Below are 16,168 nucleotides of genomic sequence, written 5' to 3' on the forward strand. Positions count from 1 at the left end.
ATATATGAATGCCACCCTTTTTGCACGGATCCCAATACATGACTAACCAATGATGCACGGCTCTTAGTACGTGACTAACACATTAACTTGAAGAAGATGTTGACTGCAAAGTTCTTCACTTCATCAACAATGAAGATCAATAAGCACTTGGTTACAAAACCCTAAGGTACAAAGACGCAGTAGCTTCTTTGAGAGAAAATAAGGTACTCGATCACTTTTTGCATGTGTTCCCCTTGTATTCTCTTATGTAATGGCTTTTAAAATAAGTTTTATATATGTATAGGGTTGTTCGAAAAGAAACCCTACACACACATGTCACATGGGCCGAAAATCAAATCTAGAAATTCTAATTTCATAATTCTTGATAGATACAACTATCGAGCTATCTGTCGAGACCTCAATAGATAGGTTATCTATCGAATAGCTATCGAGCTTTAATGAATCAACACTTCTTCACTTGTTTCTTAGACAGATTTGCATGGCTTCAATACTAGACTTGAACTCTTGTTTCTTGAAGTACTAAATCTATCCTAGATCTACCTAAATACCAGTAAAATGTGTTTTCTCAAAGGATTAGCCAATTCTAAATGACATATGTTCATAATAAGTTCCACATATGTCCTAACAACATAGGCTCATTAGATAAACACCATTTATTCACTATCCAATAACAATATATGAAGGCCACCTAGGGGTGTCCACGGGTTGGGTTGAGTTGGGTTTATGCCTGACCCGAATTTTTCGGGTGAGTGAAAAAAAAATCGAAACCGACCTGTAATAATGGTTGGATTGTCCGATTCAGGTCCGTTGGGTTTCGGGTTTCGTCGCCAGTGTCGATATTTTGCAAGATCAATCAAGATATGGCCGATATTTGGCTGGATCCATCGAATCTCAACGAGATCTCACTGGATCTAATGGATTTCAAGTAGCTCTTCATCGAAAGAGCAAAAATATCGTCGTTATTTATAAGTTTTTGTCGAAAATTTTATTGATTTTATGGTCGAGTCGGGTGGCTCAAGTTTTTGGGGAGGAAACTCACCAACCGACTTGAAGGTATCGAGTTCTGTGGGTGGCGACCCATCGCTGACCGTCGGATTGGTCGGTTCGAGTGATGGCGGTTTGGTTTCGAGCTGGTTGGTCAGGTTTCCGGGTTAAGTGGACACCCCGAAGGCCAACTATAACTAGGTAGGCTTGGGGTGCCTAATCTCTTCCCATCTTATACCCAAACTCTAGACCTTTTCTGGTAGGTAGACCTTCATGGAGTAATGTTTTGGTTCCTAGACCTATAACTAGGTGTCAACTCCTTCACCTCTTTTTAAGAGGCTCCGCATACTCCTATGCTCACGCTAGCGATTAGTCTAAAACCACTTTCAAGGAGGTGAAGTATTGTGCACCTCACGTTCGCGAGAAAGAACTGACATACCGATATGTCATCTAAAGGGAATACGAAACATGGAACTTACACGAGAGGTGTTTATTTAACTAAATTTAGCCCAAAAGTTCATTCAAAAGGTTTTCGTATTACATGTCTATTTAAACACACATCCCTAAAGCCCTAACAAAAAAAATTGTTTAGTTAACGAGTGCCTTTTACACCCGTTAAGATAAAATTTTATAATGTAATTAGAGCCACTTTTTATAAAAACTTGAGTTACTTTCAGCTAAAAAATTATATTTTTATTTGCTTTTTCTATTTTCCAATACAAGTGGAGCCATTTTGAAGCTTCGTTAACAAGTGCACAAAGGCACTTGCTAACTAAACCAGTAAAAAAAGAAAATACAAAAAGGAAGGCACACTAAATATTTTTAGTAGATGTCTATTGTGTACTTTTTCTATTGGTCAACCTTGTTGGGGACCAACACTACAGTGTTTAACCAATTCCCTACAATTCAAAATTAGAGTAGGCATAGGGGAACATAAACTAATTATACTACTAATTTAGTAGTATGATTTTTGTTAATATACTTTTTATTTTATACATATATGAGCCATTTTAAATACTTAGGTAAAAAAATAGGGAGCCAAAACGAAATTGCTTCTACCTCCTCTTTTGCAATTTTGCTTACTTAAGTGCAATTCTAAGAAGTGTAACTAGCTTCTTCACTTCTTTTGTTGATGCAAGTAACTGGCTCAACTTCCCTGAGTTGAAGATGTGTCTAAAAGCCAAGCCAATAAAAAATCCAAAACTTCATAGCCAGGTGAGAAATATAACCCCAATAATTCTAAAATAACGTTTCAATATTATGTTCCAAGCAATTTGGAGACCTTAATTAGTTGCCTATAAATCCACTTGATTACTCATGGTTATTTCTAAGTTAAGGGAGAAGTCCTGTACACACTTTCCCTCTATGTCCCCAAGGAGACCACTCCCTCCTGTTGGTCTTGTATTTACCAAAGCATTCTCATGATAACAAATGTTACGTTTATATCATTTTCACAACAAATCATAAATAATAAGTTGTTTGTTTTAATTTGAATTCACTACTTAAATTACTTTTTTATCCATCAGTAACAAATTGTAATAATCTGTCATTTAAAATTTATTGTTAAAATATCATCAACGTCATATTCTGTTATTTAAAATTTATTGTAAAAGTATTGTAAACATCATATTTTGTGACGATGTTTTCGTGTCAGCAAATCCAGAGAGAGCCCTATCGTGATGTTCACATTTTCAGAAGAAAAGTTTTACTTTGGGTGGAGCGAGAATCTTCTAAATCCAACGCTGGTTAAATGGGCCTATGCTTTTGGAGAAAGAGGAATAAAAAGGTGACCCACGCATGGGCTTCTCTGTTAAATTTTTGATAATATGGCCAATAATATATCGGGGAACTCGTAAGCAGGATTTTTTGCCCAATTTCACTGTAAAAAGGAGACCTTTCTCCTCCTTTCATGAGCAAGACTTTTTCCCAATTTCACCTGACATTCTAAATTAAAAACCTGCCCCAATGTCATAGATTGAAATATATATATATATATATATTTGTCAGATTTGTCAAACCATTGCCAAACTCTTTACTGATTATGTTAGTTTTATAAAACAATAAAGAAATTAATAAATCAAAACGTGAAAGTGAGAATCTATTTGCTGCTGACTTTTTCTTTTGAGGTAAACTCACTGATGTTACCATTAATATTATCAAATAATATTATAACCTCAATTGCATTTGACATCTGGCCTCCCATCCCATTTTAAGTCACTAGATGCAGATATTTTATAAAATAATTTTTTTAATTAAATTTGTCACAAGGCATTTTAGGTATTGTATTAATTGGTTCAATCTTTAGACTAAACACTTGGCCGAATTCATTGTATTCTACAATTCTGCTTTCAATTAATAGTGTAAATGTTTTTTAGTTAATTCGACTGGAAAAATTTTTAATGGTTAAATAATAAATCTGGGGTTTATAGGATGAAACTTTATAAAAAAATATAATATAATATAATATAAAAAAAACAATAACAAGTGGCTACTTCTTTAATTTATAGTCCTTATCTCTTAAAGATAGTTAAAATGGAAAAATAGTGGGTTCTAGATTGTTTGAGCATACAATATTTTATCATCAAATAAAAGATTTGAAATTTTAAACTCTAGCTGCATAAAAAAAATTTATTGATGTCTTAGCCTAATAATAATAAGTAATTATGATAAAATGAACGCTATAAATTAAAATTCCTTCAAATCTTTACAAAAAATGTTAACGAATGCCCTAAAGGCATTTGTTAGTTGTGGGGACGCGGACCCAAATATATATTGGACCTTAGGCCTTGTCCGAGGAGGCACAATGGTTCGAGAATGGATCAATAGCAAGAGAGATGTGATACTTCGAACTTCACGAGTAAACTATGACAGTAATGGTTGAGAGAGGTTGTCCGATGAGGAATATCCCCTTGGCTAAATGTAACGAAGATCAAGATCTGCCTCCTGTCATCTAGGGTGATGTACCAGGAGACTCCATTGATAAAGACATGCACTATGAATGTACTGGAAGAATAGGAGCTAGGAAATATCTAAGGAAAAACTGCTGTCACCGCATTGAATGCTCTACAGCTAACTTTCTGGCCGCATTTATACGGAGAAGACCCCTGAATAGTGCTGCTTTGACTACCCTAACTCATAGAGGGCCAAAAGGGGTGTCCGATGGGACAAGCACTCAAGTAATGACTTGGATGATCAACAAATGAAGGGCCAAGATCATTTAAAGGGAGATATATAATATAAGAAACCCCTGAAGAATGAGGATCGAGAAACTAAGAGAAAAACGTTGTAACATCAAGAACTGACTTTGTAATCAAACTTGAAAGAAATATATAATAATCAATCTCCTCGAACTTTACTGAGGACAATTTTCTTTAGTTTAAACTCGTCTATCTTCATTATTTTGTCATCAAGATCTACCTTATTTGTTGTCTAATTCACTAAAACCCAGTTTTTCTGATCCACTCTTTATAAATTCATTGTTTTGGGTTTCTTGGGCCTGAGTCCATCTATCTTTTGGGCTAGAGACTAAAATCTAGTCCTTACATTAGTAAATTAATTTAGAAATTTTTTTATGAAAAAAAAATAAATATTTTAACAGATTTTTCAATTTCTCATAAAAGTGGATAAATTTTTTTCTAAAATGTTTTACTAACAATTGATCCAATAAAAAATAGAAAAAAGAAATTTAATTCTCACAAACTCACAATTTCACATCTTTTATATGCTATAATGTGGATATTTTTAAAATATTTACATATTTACATCATTTATAGATATGTATATATTATAAAATAATAGACGTGAACAATTGCGAAATTTTTTTTTTTTTGGAATTGGTTCCATTCAGCCGCGAGTGTTCCACTATTACACTCGAGAGATTACAGCATTAAGTCTCTTTGGAAATGTCAAAGACGGTGTGCTGTACTTGATGGTACATTTCTGTCTTTTTATACTTAGACTGACTGTGACTTGCCCCTACCTGCACACCCATCAAGACATTGACTTTGTCATTTACGTCAAAACTGTTGACACGTGTCCTTTCTCAACAAACCCCACCTTATCCTTGACCGCTGGATCAGCATAATCAACGTTCAACATCTGGTCCACAGAGACTTTTCTGAGGCTGCGATTCCCTTCTTGAGAAATCATAGCATGCGGTCATCCACAAGAGACCGCGTCATCAAGTTAATTATAACTTCATTTTAGGCATTTGTCACGAAGTTAAAATTGGTTACGTGCAGTATAATTTGTCTCGCCTTTATTTAAAAGTTATCATAATTCTTGAGTTGAGTTTATGCCTTTCTTATTTTTGTGTGTTTGTTTTTCTAAAATTTAAGATACTAATAATTTTTTTAATGTAGATAGCTTTCAAGTTTAAATATCTTATTTAATAATAATAAATTTTACTAATTGAGTTAATTATAACTCAAAATTTAATTATAACACTAAGCACAATTTTTTTTTTTTTCAAAATAAATTTCACAAAGAAAAATGGTTGATTATTAATTGGGGACATATAGCATTATGTATTCGAAGACCAGCTACTTTCCTTCATCATTCACTTGTAGAATAGCTTTGACAAAAAAATTACATACTTTTGAGTTAGTAGTTTGTTATTAATTTTTTAAACAAGTTCATTATTAACACTATTTTACTAAGGGTTTTACTAACTTTTAAAACATAAGTTAATAAACTATTTTAAGAAACTTTTTATGAAAAAATAAAAGAATTACTAACTCTTTTTACAATTTTTTTTAATTTCCCATAAAATATTTCAAAAAATAGATAATACATTAATTGGATTCTTTTAAAAGTGTGAGGTTAGAAAGCGCATTTGCAAAGGTGCGTTTTTTTAATGGATCTATGCATTGTTTATTGAACCTGCAAATACTTTATTTAATAAAAACAATTTTAAAATTGAGTTTTACAATACTATTTATACATTTAAAAATTATTTTATTATAATATTTTTAATTTTTAATTTTTAATTTCTAACAATAAACGATAAACAATACCAAAGGTATCAAATTTGTTGTCAATTTTAATGTATTTATTGTTCAAGCAAGCTCTAGAAGATAGAATATTGGACAATGGGGGAGGTTGTTGACCTAAGAAGTAAATGGTGCTCTATAGGGTAGAATGGGGACCATGAAGGGGTGACGTGTCCTCTGACTTGTGTCAGTCATTGTCTATTATGTTAATTCGCCGGAGATTTTGTCTCTTTTATTGTCGCCGGGGTGGCTCCTCTATCTATGATCTCACGCTTAAGCCTGCATTGCGTCATAATTGTTTTCTTTATACAATTGTATCTATCATTATTCATGTATATTGAAAATATGAATTTTGTAAGAGTTATGTCCATTGTCTACATCTCAAAAAAAAAAAAGAAAAAAAAAGAAAAGAAAATCCATTGTCCAGGACACAAAGTTAAATTGCATTTTAATAATACACACTTACACAAGCAAAACTGCAAATAGATTTTGAATTCTAATATAATCTGTTCTTGTATAATAAATTAGTATGTAGCCCCATGTTACCGCACAGGAATAGATATATTATTAATTATGAGTTTATTCATGTTTAAAAGACTCAGTTAAATCTAAATTCATATTATTAACTAGAAAATTTCATTAACAAAACTTAGCAGTATATATATTTTACACAAAAAGATGAACCTTAGTGACAATGTTTATCCAAAAGATCCATTCACGCTTTTGAATCTTCAATCTCTATTGGTGATTGGAACTTTCGTAGCTTAAAAAATTTAAAATTAAAAAAAAAAAAAAAAACCCTCAAAGCTGTACTTATTTTGTAGTTTTACGATGGGTCATTTTGAAACATGATGGACATTTGTGTGAAGAAAAAACCTCTGAAGTTCCATGACTAATAAAAGAAATTCTTTCCAATCTCTTTTTATAAAGAGATGGGTTTGTGCGTATTTTTATACATCCTTCATAGTTGTATTATCACGAAGCAGGTCCAATGGATTTAGATTGGTACTATCGATTCCCAAAACATGAGTGTTTAATGTATTATTAATTTCATCTCATTGACTTTTACACATGGCAACAAAATTAAAAATAATTAGATTGTACACCTGTATAGTAAAATTGGACTCCAATTTCATATTCTAATTGAACAATTGGAATGATAATATATGATAGTAATAACAATAGGAAAATTCAAATAAAATTTCGGATTAAATTGTAACAATCTGAATAAAAAATTCCAATAAAAAGACAGGGTGGAGTGATCCACTCCAAGAAGGCGACCAAACTTGTGTAAATATAGAATAATAAATCTCTCTCCGAAAAATTTACATTGTTCATAACCTTTACCTTCACTGAAAATTTTAAAAACAAAGTGACTCACATCTGCCATCTAGACATCTACAGTCGGGTCCTCTTCAATTCGCGTGAGATTCCATTGATCACTAAGTTCCTTTGCAGCCTGCAAAAAGTATCATCCATCGGTCCACAGCAGTGCTTTCTTCATTGTTATAGGTGCCAAACCTAAACAAAAAGCCAAATATAAGGATAGTGAATTTTATGCATAATGTGCATCTAATCACATATTAGCAATTTATAACAAATGTAAAGATGCAAATTTTGTAAGTGAATAGTAAACAAAAATCAGTGTCAAAACCAAGAAGAAAACACTTTAATCTGAAACTTAGTGCAAATGTAAAGATGCAAACTTTGTAAACAATTTATAACAAAGATGCAAACTCTGGCTTTGCTATCTTTTTGGAAATTATGCAATGTACCCAAACCAAGTTCTTATCACTGATATTAATCTCTTTGGTTCTCACGTTTGACTGCAAAATCAAGAAAAAACTTAATTAGCACAGTAACTCACTTGACCCGATACATAGAAGTGGTTCTAATGAGAATAAACTCACATACATTTATCTTTTTGGAAATTATGCAATGTACTCAAACCAAGTTCTTATCACCGATATTAATCTCTTTGGTTTTCACGTTTGCCTGCAAAATCAAGAAAAAACTTAATTAGCAGAGTAACTCACTTGACTCGATACATAGAAGTGGTTTTAATAAGAATGAGCCCACATACATTTAGCCACATGATGCAAAATTCAATTTCAATTTCAGATTCTAGACACATGGCACAAAATTAGAACTCTAATTTAGTGTGTACACATGGCACACAATTAGATTTCTAATTTGGAATTCAATTTCACACTCTCTCTGCTTCACCTATTATTATATATTATATATATAGAATATAGATTGGGTTTTACTCACGAATATCTTAGGGCATTTATTAGTAAACTATTTTAAGAATTTTTTTTTTTTTAAAAGAAAAAATTATCAAAATTTTTGACAGTTTTTTCAATTCCTCGTAAAATATTTTAAAAAATGAAAGAACTGAACCCAAATAAATCAAGTAAAATTGCATTGACCTATCTTGAGATTTATTAAAATTACACTAGCATATTCTTAATTCTTAGTTTTGAATTGTACATAGACTGATAGATCTCCATTTCTTCTCAGAATAATACCTCCACCGCAACTTAGCACCGTCAAATTCATTAATAAGAATTGAAACCTTTATACTTTTACCCTCTCTTTTTAATTGAAATTTCCGAGTGTAATTTTAGTTAATGACCTATATATATACACATGGGGACAAGATCAAGTTACATGTGATGTGATTTTAAGTAATATTACACAATATAATAACTTTTTATTAAATTAATATAAAAATCTAACTGTTGGATTGTATATTTTCTATGTCTTTAACACACATCCAAAATTTCATGTCTATTATATGTTATTTACTATTTGATCAATAAACTCATCTTTTATACATAATTTTTATAATACAAAAAACTTAATTTTTAAACATTTTATAGATAAGGTTATTGATCTCAAATCATCTTAAATTTTGCAATCGTGAAGGGTATAAGGGAAAGATGTAATAAAAAACTAGATTTGTCAAGATTTGCATCCAATAAAAAAATATTGTGTGGTATTACGTAACTTAAAGTCTCACACATGCACACACACATATAGTACATTTATGTAAATAATTAATGCATCATTTTTCCCTCTTCATCACTTTTACACCATGCCACTCCTACTCACAGGCGCACACAATGTGTGGCATAGTTGCAATTTTTTGTGCCGATATTATTATTTTTTTTAGTAAAAAGTTTGAAGCTTCTTCCAACTACACAATAGAGTCATCAACATAAAGAGCTTGCTTCATGCAGCCTTATTTTTTCCATATTAACTATTTTGAGTATTTGAATGAAAATATATATGATCACTTTTGTTAGAAAATGTAGAGGACAATAAATATATCTATAAAGGAATTTTTGCCATAGTATGTTGAATGACTTTTACATTGCAAGATGATCTTCACAAACTTCATATGAAATGAAATTCTATTGAATAACTTATACATTGCAAGATTATAGATTATGATATTGAACTTAATATCATAAGTCTTCAAATTTTCTTATCCATTCATAAAAGGAAAAAAAAAAAATCCTCATTTGGTCTTCAAATTCAAATTATATCATATCAAAACACTAAAATTGTACTCAAAAACTGAAATACTAATATCAGCCAAGGGGCAAAAAAAGAACATAAATAAAGATAAAACCACAAATCAATAAATTAAACAATTAAAAATAATAATATAACTTTTTGTCATCTTGGACCAAACTGGATCGAATGGATCGAAGTGTACCCAAATAACTGAAAGGACCAAAATAGACCAAAGTGAACTAAATTTGAAGGCATGTATTAGTAAAAATCCTAGACATTAATTTAGTTACAAGTAAATTTATATGTGCACATACTTTTTTTTGGGAAGTAAGTGATAAAAATTTATTGATGTATTGAAAAAATGATTGAAAATAAAGTTTGACGGTAAATAATTTTCTTTTTCTTTGTTAAGAACTTGGTATGTAATTTTTCATATATTTTTAGTAGTCATTAAAAAGTATTGAAAGTACTACAATATTGATTATACCATCACACATCCTTGGTGTGATGATCATTCCACAAGTATAAATACTTGTGAGGTGTGAGGAGCAAGGGTTGGGGTTCAAGTCTCCAGGAAGGAGCTTCACATATATATACACTTAGGTTAGGATAAAGTAGAATTTCTATCTTGTATCAAAACAACTATATTGATTATATAAAGAACTAGTGAATATGTGCCAAAATCCTAAAAACAAAATTTGACTCTGCTATAGATTTTTTTCGCCCCTGAACTCTATGGAAGAGGACTTCACAACAATATACAAGATTTATCAACACATAAACATATAAAAGACATATCTAAAAATCCCTGACAAAATGGACAATTGATTTAGAAGAATGTCTCCAAAATGGTTCAACAACTGCAGTAAATGCTGAAAACCAGATTTTATGTCAAAATTAGAATTGGCAAGCCATAATAATAGTTGACACAAAAAAGCGTTCGCGCGAAGTTAATTGGAATGGAGGTGCCTTTATGATAAAAAATTGTTTAGGCCAGTCCGTTCGTAAAGGTTGTTAATCATGACACTCTTGCAATGATGAGAAAAATCAATTATCCACAATCAGAGAAGCATTATATGAGGCATGGAAGCAAGGTTTTAGGGAGATAATCCTTTTTCTAAAATCAAATCAAGGAGTGAAGCTAATTCAGACACATCACCTTACTAGCTTGGAGAATGTTCCCATCATGGATGATATTGCAACATTAAAAAAGATGATTAAGCACATTCACATCCAAATTGCTCCTCAACCGGTTTCCAAGAAGTTCAGGGACTAGCAAACATGGCAACAAAATGTTTTACAAGGCTCTCTTGAATGTGATCTAATCATTAATTTTCAAATTGAATTTTTAACTAATATGGTCTTTACTCACCTATTAAATGGTGCCGCAAGATTTGTCATTCATGGAAAATAAAAAATCCCCCATTTTTTTTATTATAACCGATTACCCTATTATATTATCAATTCTTAGATTTCACTCTTACTAGTAGAAGTCATGACATAAGAGCATTGATAGCAGGTTACTTAAAATGGGGTAAGATGTACTGAATATAGATAACCAAAACGAAAACATTCCCCCAAATCTACCCACATTAAATTACTCATTTCAACCCAAAAAATGAGTTTTGCTATAGTTGCTCCCAAACCTTAGGGATTATTATCCATTCCCTAAACATATATTTATTGCTTTTCATATCTTGGTAATTGTCATAAAGTAAAGTGGGAGCTTTGAATAGTGAGAGGAACAATTAAAAAAAAGAATGAAAAAACAATATTTACAAGAAATATGGTTTAAAATAAGGAATTTGATGTGAGTGAAAAAAAAATGTAATTACAGTAAACCCACCTGTGGTTTTGCCCAAATTCACTTTGCTTATCTGTGGTTTGAAAAATGTTACTTTACCTACCTGTGGTTTGAAAAGTATCACTTTACCCACCTGAGATTCACTCCGTTTGCCTCTCGTAACCTACCTTTGTTAAAAACGAGGGTAAATATGTATTTTTGCTCCCATTCTATGTCTCTCTCCTCCCAAAACAAAAAATAAGAGAAAAAAAAGATTAAAAAGTTAAGGTTTGGTAAAAATTAATAACAAACATTTGACTCTCCCTCTCCTCTTCCACTATGTGTCTTTCTCTCTCCTCTTTATCTCTCTCTCTCTCTCTTCTAGCATAATGGCAACAACAAAGAATTACTATTAATGAAAATCATAATCATCCACCATCTATCAACGATTCAACTGGAAGTTTCACCTACAATGGACTAACAGTGCTCGTGAGACAACAAAGTACCTTCGTTGCACTAATAAGCCAACAAGATTAACGCCTATCATTGTGCAGAGTAAGTGGGAAGCCCCTAATCTAATACCCACCTTTAACATCGCGCCCCATGGTGGGGCAAGCCTACAATGCCCCAACAACCCACAGATTTGCGGACCAAAAAGGAGAAGATCTAGAGCCTAGTCCTTCCAAAACCAACATTTTATATCTCTAACCACCAAATACCAATCATATATAGCTTAAGAATGGTGGCAGAAAAACATAATTAATTTTGCTTTTAGTCAATGATTAGTTTTTGCAATTATACCTGACTAGTGACTGAGATTATTTAGATTTCATGTATACAGCTCTGTGTTCAAAATGATAAACCTACTCTGAATCAACTTAAGCTGGATTGAACACATATAGCTTAACTTCAAACTCCAAGTATTAGGCTAATTAGCAAGGTCAGCAGCAATTAACCAAATATTAGCAAATAATGAGAGAGAGAGAGAGAGAGAGAGAGAGAGAGAGAGAGAGAGAGAGAGAGAGAGAGAGAGAGAGAGAGAGAGAGAGAGAGAGAGAGAGAGAGAGAGAGAGAGAGAGAGAGAGTAGATTTTATTAATTTTTACAAAACCCTAACTTTTTGATTTTTTTTTTATCTCTTGTTTTTGCATGTGTTTTTTGTTTTGAAGGAGAGAGACATAAAATGGGGGTAAAAATACATATTTACTCTTATTTTTAATGGAGGTGGGTTACAGGAGACAAACGGAGCAAAACTAAGTGGGCAAAGTGATTCAAATCACAAGCAGGCAATGTAAATTTGGGCCAAATTGCAGGTGGGTTTACTGCCATTCCTTGAAAAAAAAAGTGATTAGCTAAAATAGCAAGGATCCCTAAAATTTAAAAAATTTATGTAATACATTTATGTAAAGAATAATGCATCATTTTTTTTTCTTTCATGTTCATCAATTTTAATACCATATTACCTCATTAAATCGAAATTTATTTGAGGTATATTTCATAAAGATTAATAAGTTTAAATAAATCCCATAAAAAAAAGTTTAAATAAATAATTATTGTATCATTTTGATTCTTATTACTTGTATAAGTAACTTATTAGAATAATGAATATTCAGGACCTATGTCCCTAGCCCTATAAAACAATGATTTGATAATTGTGATCAAAATAATTTAAAGGAGTTTAGAATTTATAAATTGATTGGATTAAAAAAAAAAACTTTTGAATCATGTAAAGGTTAACTTGATGCAATTATATCGCTATTTCTAAATAGTTAGAGCATCCGCATCAGAAGTTGCAAAATACAAAAAGTGGTTAATTTTATACATTTTAATGCAAAACACACACACACACACACACACACACACATCAGTGCTTGCAAATTTGTGCATATATACAAAAGTGCTACATAACCATGCATATATGCACAATTACTGTTCATGTGCAAATGATTTTTTTATTCTTTTTTTTTTCTCTCTCCCCCTTCATCTTTCTCTTCCCCTCTGTCTTCTTCTCATAAAAAAACACAAAATCACCCTTGCCCCAGCCTCAACCACTGATCTCTATCTTCTTTCGACAACAAAATCACAAAACCACCCCTGCCCAGCCTCAACCACAGATCAAGGTGGTACCACCCAAATACGAAAATCAAAAAACTAAAATTAGCAATAACCCATTATAATACAAAAACCCAAAAACTAAAACTAGCAATAACCCATAATTGATCCAAAAAGAACTAGATGAAATCAAACCCCAAAATTAACCAAAACCCAAATGAAGTCAAGTGAGGACCATGGCAGCACTACATCAAGATCGGAGGTGGCAGTGGTGGGTCGTTGCAACTAGGGCTTGCTTGGGTTGTTGACAGTGGTGTGATGGTGTCGACAATGAGCTTGGTTCGAGTTTGAGAAATCTGTAGAAGAAAAAGAAAAAGGAAGAAAGAGAAGAAGGAAGAAGAAAACTATAAAGCACAGGTGCGAATTCGGATTCAGGTACTGGTGCAGGACTCAGCAATATTTGAAAAAGTAGAGTGCGGTTGTGGCGATTAAAAAATTATTAAAAATATTTATATTTATATTTTATATATATTGCTAAGCATACTTTTTCGCATTATATAAACATATACCAATTTAAGAATTAAGAGCTATAGTAGATAATAAATAAAACATGATGTTCACAAATTAGAATACAACCCATAAGTTTGAAACTAAAACATTCTATGATAGAGAGATTGAAATCGTGAGATAAAGAGTGAGCCTGGGCAGTGAGGCAAAGGAGAGATTCTGACTTTTGAGTGAGTGGCCATGGGTTAGGGAGTGAGAGAGGGGAGACAGAGCATAAGATAATGAGAGAGGTAGTAGGTAGAAAGCTTCAAAGTTCAAAACAGTGAGTTTTGCATAATTTTTTTTTATATATAAAATTTTACTAGAATTTCGGCCTTATTTAGAGTTTGTTTCGACCTGTTTTGGCCATCGGTTGATACGATCCAATTCAGCGCGAATTGGCCTGGTTTGGCATAAATTTTGCATGAATTCGGCCCAAATCCATGTGAGTTGGTGCAAATCCACAAACAGAGAAAAAAAAAAAAAGCAACGTGGCACGGATGCACGCTCAGCGGTGTTGACCACCGCACACCGTGTCGGTCCGCATCGGGTGCGGGTGTGGTGGCCCTAGAGCTGCACCCGTGCTTTGTAGGAAGGAAAAGGAGAACAAGAAAGAGGGAGATGGTTCAAAGAAAAAGAAAGAGGGTTGGCATGAGAAAAAGAAAGTAAGAGGAGAGTGGGACCATGTGAGTAGTTGTTTGTTTGATATAATAAAAAATTAAAGAAATATAATTATTTAAATAAAATAGATGGTAGAATAGATAAACTGATGTGTGTGTTTTGTAAAAGTAAATATGTAAAATTAAAAAAAATATATGTTTTTTTTTTTGGCAAAATAAATAGAAATTTTACATCCACCCATGTGGATGCTCTTATTTGTCTAAATCTAGCATTTTGGCTTTGAATAATTATTTTTTATTTGGAAAGTCCCAAATGGTGTGATCATAGGTTTATATCTTATTAATACTGATAATATGATTTCACTTCTAAATTACATGAATACATTTACAAAAGGAGAGAGCTATCAGCTATGGATGGAAATAGTAGAATGAGGCTTGTAGGAACGATGATTATGTTTTTCATAATTTTTTCAGTTACAATGGAAGGCGATATTGATGGACGGCATAAACATCGGCGTCGTCCTCCATTAAAAGACCCTCATCACTGTTCCCCTAAGCACCGTCCTCCAACCCCTAAAGACGATCCCAGGGAGGTTCAGGATCGAGCACATTCCTCCCTTATATATGATTATAAATGTTATAAGGCTTGTGTTAAAGCAGAATGTAAGTACATAGCCATGAAAAACCTAGAGGAATGTCAGGCACTATGTATGGTGAAGTGTGCTGAATCACTTCTTCATGACGTTTATAATTGAACTATTGGGTTCCTGTAATACATAACAACATCTGCAACATGTATAAATTTGGTTCTTATAATAAGAACAAACTATAGTTTAAAAATCAGAGTCCTAATTTTGTGACTTCATGTCTCAATATTCCCCACCTCCCCTAAAATTGTAATATATTTTCAGTTTAATAAATGTTCCCTTCAAACTATATATATATATATATATAATACACACTTCACCATACATAGTATCATGGATTCATTATCCAATCAAATATCAATGTATTATATACTATATGCCTTTATCTCATGAGATATAATACAAGTCAATACTGATTTATTAAACACTTCATATATATCCCCAAAAAAAAAAAAAATGTGAGCAAAAAGAATCCGACAATTATAAAATAGAGACATATTTTCCTGAATTTTTAGTGCAAATTTTAGATATTGAGAGTTATAGGGGGAAATTTTTGTCAGTTTATAATATCGGTAAGCTTATATTTTGATTTAGATCTTTCTCCACCTTCCCCCTGCAAAAACACAAATGCACTTAAAGGTATTAGTATCTGACTATTTATGGGCTTATGCTCTATATATATATATATGAGCTGAAAATGTTTGACTTTTCATTGATCTTTGAATATTTTGCCATGTTACTCTCGAAATCTCACAAATTTCCACATAGCAATCTTTTTTTTTTCTTTTTTTAATTATAAAATATAAGTCCCATTTAGACCTTGGAATTCCAAATAGAAAGAGTTTTGCATTTTTATTTTTAGAACTTAAGATCCTTGAAATACTTGGAATTCCACATATATTAACATTTTAATTGTTACAGTTATTTGAAACCATTTAAAACTCTTGTTTTTATTTTTCTTAACACTTTCACAACAAATCATAAGTAATTAGTTATTATTGATTCTAATTTGAACCTATTA

Source organism: Quercus suber, unplaced genomic scaffold, assembly GCF_002906115.3.
Source record: "Quercus suber isolate HL8 unplaced genomic scaffold, Cork oak 2.0 scaffold_130, whole genome shotgun sequence".
In the NCBI taxonomy this organism is placed as follows: Eukaryota; Viridiplantae; Streptophyta; class Magnoliopsida; order Fagales; family Fagaceae; genus Quercus; species Quercus suber.